Raw genomic sequence first — 10,162 nt, 5'->3', positions numbered from 1 at the left:
AATCACAGGCTGATAAAACCAATATCCATAGTGTTCAAATTAGCAGAAGCTGTAATGAAGTGGATGCATGGACAAATATGATGTATTTGGGAAAAGTCAATGCTGCTTTTGAAAAGTGCAGTCATGCCTTACAAACATATTCTCTGAAGGTGTTAACAAACATGGATAAAGGGTTGTCTGGATTGCCTGAAAGCTTTAATAGCCTCAACAGTGGCTGCTCTTAAGGAGTCTGAGCAGCCACTGGATATGTGAGGACACGGTCACGATTGTAAATAATTTGTTGAGATTTAGGAAAGAGAAGGCTGTAAATAAGCAACGTTTGCGATGGATAAGGGAGGTTACCAGTGGCTTCCCACAGGAGTTTGAGCTTTCTCCTGTGCTGTTCAGGTGCTCATAGCTGACATTGAAAAGATAAGGTGGTACAGTGTGTACGTGATAGTGTGATACCCAGGATACCAAGGGCAAGGGCTGGCTGGAGAAGGACCTTACAAAACAGAGCAAGTGCAAAATAAAACAGCAGATGGAGTTCAGTGTGTCAATAAAATTATGTACCTGGGGGGAAAAAAACAATCCCAATGTATAAAATGACAGCCTCTGACTTGACCATTACCATGCAGTAATGAAATCTCAGAGTTATGACAGATAATTCTGTCAAAATTTCAGCTCAGTAGTGATTAAAAAAAAAAAAAGCATAAAGCAAATTGATTCCCTTTAAGAGAGCAAAAATAAGAACACTACTACACCGCTGAATAAATCTGTGTTGTCAAGCCTACACACTTCTGTCCCTACCTGAGGGAGGACAGAGAGCTCAGAAAGGTTCCCAAAGGAGCGATATGTATGATGAAAGGTTGCTGGGTGGAACAAGCAGTACAGCTGTGGGAGAGGTCTGTAAAACCATCAGTCAAAGGCAGGGGATAAACAAGGAGTGTCTGCTCATGATCTTTTCCAGAACAAGGTGAATCCCAGGTGAACATCAGGTAGCTGGCCCTGGAAAAAAAAAGGGCATTTCTTGTACATGGCTTGTAACTAGGCCGTGGGATTTCTTGCTGCAGGACATGGTGGGTGATAAAAGTTCATACAACTTGGAGGGAGATTGCACAGCCTTGTGGAAGACAAATCTACCAGGAGTTATTAAACATTTAGCAATCACCTGAGGAAATGCCTAAGCTACAAATTCTTAGTGTCTGTGAGAATATCTGTGGGAAATATCAGCATATGCTTGTTCTGGAGATTTTTGTAATCTTCTCATTAATCCACTTTTGATCACTGTGGGAGCCAGGACTCTGAGCTGGATGGACCTTTGCTCTGACCCCGTAGCACCACTCTTGTGCTATCCAGTGGAGCTGTGATTGTATGTATTTGTAGACTGCAGATTTTCCTGGAGACTCACAAGAAGATAAGCCTTGTAAAAGCCTCGAGCTTTTACTTCTATTTTTTGCTGATTGAAATACGTAGAGGCAATTGTTGAGGGAAACGTTTTCCCCAGATAAGGAATTGTGTGTTAACAGGAAGTAAGGAGAAATGCAGTATATCAGATGCTTCATCTTTCTTTTTCCTTATTGTCAGTACAATTACTTTCCATTCTCTCCACACCAGGGCTTACACAGTGACACTAAATCACATCTAATCACTTCTGAGCTTCCCTGTAAGTTTGATCCTGAAAGCTGTTATTTGTCCCCGTAATTCCTTTGTTAGCCCTGCAACAGGTACAAACTGCATGTCATTTTTAAAAGCACTTGTGTATGTTTGACAAAAACAAAAGGACAGGAACCTTGTCTTAGAGTTGCCATTCAAAGGAGGATGTGCAGCTACAGAAAGAGTTGCAGCCCAGATTGTTTCTCATATTGCAAGAACTGGTCGAACAAGGTCTTTGTTTCAAAAGCATGTGAACGAAGTACAGGTGAATCAAATGTGACAAAGCTGCTGCAACGAAATTACAAAGTTATGTCTAAGCTTTAATATATTTACATTATATACGTGGTAATATATTTACCTGATGCACAGAGTGTAGTAAAAGGTAGCTTTATGTGTGTGGTTGCACAGCAAAATGCAATCCAAACATGAGAAGCCAGCTGAGTCCCAGAAGGGCTATACAGCTGTGCTGGAATAGCACTCCGCTGATTTAGCTGGACTTGTGCGTCACCTGCATTGCTGTGTGGGACCAGGTGCTTTTGCTAGGTGAGACCAGGTCTCATGAAAATCTGTGGGGACTGTAGTTGCTAAACCTAGTTCTGGGTTCCAATTATCTTATAATTTAAGTTCCAAAGCTTCACAAGCACTTTTGAAAACTTTGAAAGGCTTTAGTATAGGAAATGATCTAATACCAGGAACAGGAGGGAGTAGACCTCCTGAATTATTATCCAGTCTATTATCTATCCAAGCATCCCCCTCCGTTAGCATAGACATATATTTTGCTGTAAATGTCCCCAGTCAGATGCACTTTCACACATGCAACTACATCATTAACATTTTTGCCTATTGGTTTTAATCATCATATCTGCTGCTATCCCTATCACTTGTTACCATGACGGCTTATAATGAGGAGCAGGTAATTTTAATATAGACCATTTGGAGAATTTTGAGCTCACCTTGCTTCTTTTTAATACAAACATTTTTGTTCCATTTCAGGGAGACATTTTTGTCCTCAGGGAATGTTTCAGCCTACCAGAGTGTTGCAGACAAGATATACCATGCGCTGCCTCCATTGAGTAACTCTACGATTCCAAGTGCATTTGCTTCACAGCTAAGGCTCCCACAGCTTCTGGCTCCTCAAAACTGCAGGGTGAGTAAGGCGTACCCTCAGAGGCACTCCTCCTCCGTCCGCACTGAGCTCCCTGGAGAACAAAGTCCTCTGCGGTTCTTGCCGTGGTGCTCACTTCTTCCCTACCATGGTGCAAAGAATCTAACTGCTAATAGCTAACTAAAAAAATTCCTATTATTACAGCTTATTACCTTGATTCACCATTAGGAATTCTAGAAAATTTTTTCTACAGAAGTGAATAATAAAAAATTGGGGTGGAATGTAATCATACTGGTGTCACCAAAGGGAATTATTCTGCATGATAGATGTTGGTGATGCTACTAACTTTCAGTTTTGGGTAATTACCCTTCTGAGCTCTCTCATCACCTGGCAGCAGTTTTGATTGCCCAACATGTCTGTCATGGTTGTGTGCAATATATTTAGGTCTAGTAGTTTCTTAGCTATAGCATCACACATAGTTACATAATGCCAAATTAGATACCTATGTGCTAAAGAGACACCTTGAATGACACTGGCAAAAAAAGCTGGTGTCATGTTAGGGAAAGTAAACATGAGTCTTGCTAGTGATATTACCGTGTTCCAAGGTAATAGGCAGTTTTAAATAATCATTCTAACATCATGTTTCCTCATTTTAATCCCATCCTGCTAGTTATCTAATACCAGATACTATTGTTTCACCTTTAATAATGCCCTTCCCAAACAATAAGTTATAGGAAGAAAACTTTCTGCCACCCTGCCTTGATTTAGGTGATGACATGTAGGACCTCCTTAGCATAACTGAGAAACAGATTTGTACTGGGGTGCAAAATCTGGATGTCTTTGATGAATAAGACGTCCTGATGCTTCTGAGATAGGACCAGCAATAAATGATTGACAGTACGTGGGTAAGGACCTGGGAGCTATTCTGTGGAAGCAGAAGTAGCACAGCATCTTGGTGGGAAATATATTCTGGAATGAACCTTATTGCTTCTTTCCCAAGGAGTGATAATAGACGCTTCTCTCTTTTCTAGTACACGGCCTACTTTCAAAGTCAGATCAGAGTGTATCACATATCAAATAGTAGCTTGGCCTCTGAGTTGCCTTTTCCTGATCAAATTAGATGGGACTCATAACTAATTGAACGTCGTTCTTATTTATGAAGTCATATCTATTCTTTCAGACACTCATGCATTTTCCTTGGAGGACATTCCTAATGGATGGAGGATTGTTTCCAGTTACTATCAACAACACAATTAATATAAATTACAACATGCAGGTACAGTGAGACAGCAGCCTTGTGCTTATGTCCAAAGACATAAAGACAAGATGAATTTATGATGCAGGAGGAAACCAAAGTAATACCGTCTCCTTTCCTGTCTTTGTTTTTTAAAGAACAGAAGTGAACAAAACACATCTCTCTGTTTTCTGTCCAAAAGCCTATTTTACCATTTGATCTTTCTTCAAGCAGAGCAGAGCATTTCTATTGATAATGAACCTATACTTATGATTTTCCTAGTGTGCTAGAACTAGAGAATCAAATAATTTTTATGTACAAGCATATATGTTTTAGGACCATGGCGCCAAAAGCTTGAAATCTATTTGTGTTTATGACACAAAAACCCCTGTGCTGACAGTTACCTGAGATTTGCTATTACTTGTTAAGCTCTGAGCATCACACCTTCAGGGACTCTCCCTTCCTCTCCAGATGTGCCTATGCAGCCTGAGTGATGCAGACTGAAGAGTTGCTCATGGGGAGCTGGTGGCAATGCAGTTTCTAATGGAGGATGTACTGCAGAACAGCTATGTCTGTGCTGTGGAAGATCATGCTGACTTGGTCAAGCCTCATTAGCTAAAAGCAAGCAGGTACCTCTGACAACTCAGTCTGTTTGGGACTGTACAGTTTCTATGTAGGACTCCCATTAGTTTTTGCAACCAAATCTCTGTGAACATAAGCAACCTAGACCTGAGGTATGCCGTAATAACCTCACCTACTCCTGGCCATTTGGTAAGAAGCAAAGGGAACAATGTTGTCTCCTATAAATCCCGAGTGCTCTTGAGAGAAGCCCTAGTGATAGGTGTCTCTTGAGGGCCTGCTGGTATCACCAGACTTAGGAGAAAATGGAGACTGTCCTGACTTCTCCCTATACCCCACCGAAGGTCCAGCTCTTTTTTATCAAGAGCTGCTCAGAGCAAAGGGGAAGGGAACAGCCTGGACACCATCTAAAACCAAATCTAGTCAAGGACAGGCAAGGTCCTTCCAGGCTGTACTTCCCAGAGTACTTGCATTGTGGATGTGTGTATGAAGAATGGTTGCTGGGGGTACCTAAAGCCTGCCAGAAACTACACAAACATTTGGTTCAAGGGATGGAGAGAGATTGAAACTGTTTGTGATGGAAAACAGACACACTGATTGATTTGCAAGGTAAAATGGATATAAAAGGACAAATCTAGTTATTTTAAGGTCTGCCTCTTTCAAGATCTGAGTTAAGAGTTTGATTTCTGTAGCAGTACTTTTAGTTAGGGGACAAGCAGAGTGTTGCTGTTGAAGTGATTCACTTGAGGAAAGCAGCAATAAAACAAAGGATTTAAATTCTGTGCAATTTTATCTCCATCTCTGCTGTGTGGGAGTACTCACTGCAATTAAAAAGTAGCCCGGGTGTGCCCTGTATCATGCTCTGAAGGACACTGGTGTAAGCCCTGTAGCAAGTTCTAATTTCAGAACAGCCTGTCGCATGTCTTGTCCCACCATATATTGCATGAGATGCTATTAAGCAAAGAAAAACACATGAAAAGTTTGTCATAGCTTTTTGAAGCAAAACGTTTCCTTGTGACTTCCAGCAGAATTTGGCAGAAATGGTTGACTCATGTGCTAACTGGTTGCAGAACAGCAAAAAGACATGCAATCTTTCGCTGAGGCATCATGATCCGGTCATATCACGTAACTTACCGAGATCTTTTCCGATACTATGGAAGCAACTAGAAATATTAAAGGCAGAATGGGGCCGGCTGAGGATGAAGACTGAGGATATCAATACAGTTCCTCTCCACAAAGAGTTTTGTGAGCAATATGGGTAAGTTACTTTGGATGCAAGACTATTCCAGGGTGATTGAAAAGATGAAAAATTAGAAAAGTCTCTGCCTTCTCTCTCCATTTCTTCCTGTCCCCCTCTTTCACTCACCTTTTCTTTATCTCTACCTTTCTTTATTTTTTCTTATAATTAACCTAGTACTTTCACTTTTCTCTAAAGGCTTAAGAGCTACCGTTTGTTTCTTTGTTGCAGTACAGTTGGTTTTTTCCCTCTTTCAGTGCTTATCAGACTGTTTGCTGATGATGTTTTCCAAGTACATTCTTCTCATTGTGTGATCCGCCCCTGTATTTCAAGCCCCATAAACAATGTTAAATACAGTACTTGAATAAATGGAAATTTTGGAAGCTTGTTGGATGAATTGTAGCAGAATTCTTCCTAACACTCCTACTTGGCTCAACTTCGAGCAGTCAAGAATAGAAAATTGGAAGATTTCCATCAGAGAGGCCCTTCTGAAAGCAGAAAATGGAACATTGCTTTTTAAAAAGCCTTGTCCCCGGAAACCACATGAAAGGAAGTGAAAAAGCAAGATGACACAGTAAAGGTGAAAGCCGTGCATGAGGACACTGGAAAACACCATTGATATGCAATGGGGCATGGGGGAAGCAATGCTCAGGGGGCCTGTCCCTACAAGGCCAAGGCATTTTAGATTGACAAGTCTGAATCTGTCACAGAAAATCTGTGTGTGTCTAAAGAGCTGGAATCAGATTTGCTCCATTCCGGTCTCCATCTATCTGTATCCCAGTGTTACCTCCCATGCATTACCACTGGATCGGAGGGGGCACAGTCCACTGCTGGGGCCCATGGTCTTTGCCTCTAGTTTATAAGCTCTGCTGAAGGAGCAGCTCCTGGGCAGAGCAGGACTGGGTTGCAGGAGGGCTGGGAGTCAGGGGTGCAAGTTCTCCGTGCAGAGCGAGCAACAGCTTGTGCTTCCACCATGGGGCTGGACAGCTGTGGGAGAGCCCCAGCCTCAGTATCTCCCAGCCCCTCTGTGCCCAGAGTCTTCTTGTGGTGATGCCTGAGATCGGGCTTAGCAGTTATTGCCTCCTGGGATGAGAGGTGAGCTCTGTGCCCCTGGGTTTGCTTACATTGGCCTTTGAGCAGGAGGAGATTCTGTAGCGGCACTTGCAACAGCTCTGTGGTAGCAGGCAATCTGCCAAATGTACTGTACCTGAAAATCTCACTGTGTTTCCCTCCTGCAAAGTCCCCACCCATCCCCTTCCACAGATGAGAACTTCCTACTTCCCTCCCTGAGCTCTGTGCTAAGCCTTGTGTCATGCCATCGAGGGTTTAAAAGGCAGCGTGATCAAAGCAATAAAATGTAAAGAGGTATATATGCCTTGCTAATGGCTCCTCTGCTTCTAAGAGCAAAGTGCGTGTCTGCCCTGGCACTTAGCCCTCAGAAGCACTTAGCAAACCCATGATTAGATATGAAGGAGAGCGGGGGGAGAAGGTAGAGAGAGTTTCTTCGTCTATTTGCATGATGGTGATAGACAAGTTCTTACTGGTGACCAGATTTCCATGCTTTACCTGGTTGGCCCCTTGTTTCTTCCCCTCAGTTTTAGTTTTGTATTATTATAAACTCAGAGAAATTACTGAACTATGTAATATGGCAGGACCAGTGAAGAAGGGACTGTCCTGCCCAGCTTGTAGGTCGAGTGGGGCTAATACAGTGAGCTGAGACTTAATCATATGCTGCATAGGGTAGGAACAGGGGCAGGAGAAGAAAAAGGAAAGTTAAGGTCCAAGGTAAGTAAACGCAAACACAGTAGTTTTGAGAGAATGTGTGAAATACCCATGTCTTGATGATTCTAGTGCAGATATCCCGTGCCCAGCCATGAAGGCCATAGTTAGACAAACAGGCACAGAGGACATGTGTGGAGAACCCGTTACAAGCACTCAGCATATCCTTCCCCCCAGTGAAATGAAAGTATGCCAGGTAAGGGGAGGGTTATTAGTAGGATGTTGCAGAGAACCTCACAGCTTCATGTTTTCTTGCAGTTTCTGATAAGTGAAGTCCAGCAGGGGCCTGTGGAGGCTGTCATGGGGGGAAGCTTGGCAGATACAGGTGTCTTGGGAGGCTCTGCAATGGCACCTCTGCTGTGTGGAGCCAGGTGTGGGTCCTGGGACAGCCCAAAGCAACAGGGCCTCTGCCTCTATCCAGGGTATTTGTGGCACAACACTAGGCATACAGTCACCCCCAAATGATATTAACCTTGATACTGTGTCTGAAAGTACTGTATTTTAGGAAAGAATGGAGACAGAATTGCTTTGGTTTAGTCTTCTAGTTTTTGCTAGTTGGCAAGTTGCTTTGTAAGCAGTATAGAGATTTAGTAAGAGCTAAGTATTAGACTTGATTCTAGATTCAAAATCTTCTCAAAAGCCTAGAAATCCACATAATCCATAATGTGCAGAAGAAAATTAACCAGGAGATGACTCTAGTGACATCTGAAAGAGCCAGACCAGAGAGAAGTATCCCCACTGGTAAGGAGCATTAAAATACCCTTCCTGGGAAATACGGGAGCCCTGGTCTTGAGTGGGAAAAGTAGCCCTGATGCATAGAGGCAGCAAAGAGTTGTCCCGCGTGTGTACAGGAGAGCACATTTGCTCTCAGCTCCCTGCTTCCCTGTGCACCCATTTAGAGGCCAGGGACCAGCTGAATTGTGGAGAAGTTATCACTGACAAAAACCAGCTCACCTTCAGGAAACTTTCTTCTGTTTTGGAAAGCCCATTGTGAGAAATTCCAGAAATAAATCTAGCAGGAAGCCATGAAGAATTGTGTACAGAGATACCATACAGCTCTCTGCATGAACCTGCTTATTCTATCTCTTCAACAGATTCAAATTCCCTAAACCTAAGAGTTCCCTTTCTCTTTAAAAAGTGAATGTTTAGCCATCATCATTGCAAAGATAATTGTGCAAACAAGGTGGAACACTAATTATTCTGGAGTTTGCAGGCAGCCTGAAATGGACTGATAGGGAATTACTTCTGTAGTCCTCTGTGTTGGAATGTTAAGATTTGAGGCCTACCAGTGCAATTTAAATGCCAGACTTTTTAGTATGTATGTCAGGTGTTTACTTGGTACAATTACTACATGGCTGTGGGCAGTTTAGGTATTCACAGGCACAAAGAGTAAAACAAAGAAAAAGTGGAAATAAAAGGGAAGAAAAATGTGCCCTACTGCCACTGGTTGCCATTGCAGGCAGCAATAATTAGTGCACAGAAATGTTCAATTGAACAAAAAAGCCATATTCTTTACTCAATATTTACGGGAAATTCCAATACACAATTGTGGGCCAGGTCATTATTGACAGAAACAGTCCATAATGAAATTGCATTTTGGCTTTGATACCAGAATGAATTTGATACTGCTACTCAACACAGGCCTTGCAATCTGTTTGCAATGACATTTACTTTTTGTTGCAAACATTTTAGGAAAGCTGAGAAACCCTAAGGTATATATAAAGCGTACCCAGTGTCAAATCCCAGGGGTTACTAAAGGATCAATATTTTGTGACACTGATACCCACTGATGTGTGGTTTTATTCTGCTTTGGTTTTTTTTTCCCCCCTCCCTCTGTTCCTGCAGAGCTCTGGAAACACCGAGAAATGCAAGAAAATTTCTCAGTTGAACAACCACAGATAGTTGAAACATTTTTTCAAAGGCTGATGGAAAACTACCAAGAATCAGATACAGAGGTACATATTCTGCATTTATATTGAAGAACCAGATAATTCATGGTTACAGTTTTATTTATTAAAGCTCTTGTCAATCAGTGACCTAAAAGAGAAACACATTTCTTAAGCTTATGAGTTTAGATTCATATTACATTGGTTTGTAACAGCAGCATTGGCAGAAAACTTGTGTGTTCACAAGTTCATTCTGGAGATCATCTCCAGGCAAGTTGAGGAAAAGAAGGTTATCAGAAGTAGTCATCATGGATTCATCAAGGGGAGATAATGCTTGACCAACCTGATAGCCTTCTGCAATGGCGTGACTGGCTGGATTGACAAAACGAGAGCAGTGGATGTTGTTTACCTTGATTTCAGCAAGGTGTTTGACACTGTCTCCCATAACATCCTCATAGTTAAGCTTAGGAAGTGTGGGTTAGATGAGTGGATGGTGAGGTGGACAGAGAACTGGCTGAATGGCAGAGCTCAGAGGGTCATGATCAATGGCACAGAGTCTGGATGGAGGCCTGTCACTAGCGATGCTCCCCAGGGGTCTGTCCTGGGTCCAGTCCTGTTCAACATAGTCGTCAATGACCTGGGCAAAGGGACAGAGTGTAACCTCTGCAAGTTCACTGATGATACCAAGCTGGGAGGAGGGGCTGACG

Source organism: Phalacrocorax carbo, chromosome 3 (assembly GCF_963921805.1).
Source record: "Phalacrocorax carbo chromosome 3, bPhaCar2.1, whole genome shotgun sequence".
In the NCBI taxonomy this organism is placed as follows: domain Eukaryota; kingdom Metazoa; phylum Chordata; class Aves; order Suliformes; family Phalacrocoracidae; genus Phalacrocorax; species Phalacrocorax carbo.
The sequence above is the reverse complement of the archived record's forward strand: the minus strand, read 5'-3'. Positions refer to the sequence as shown.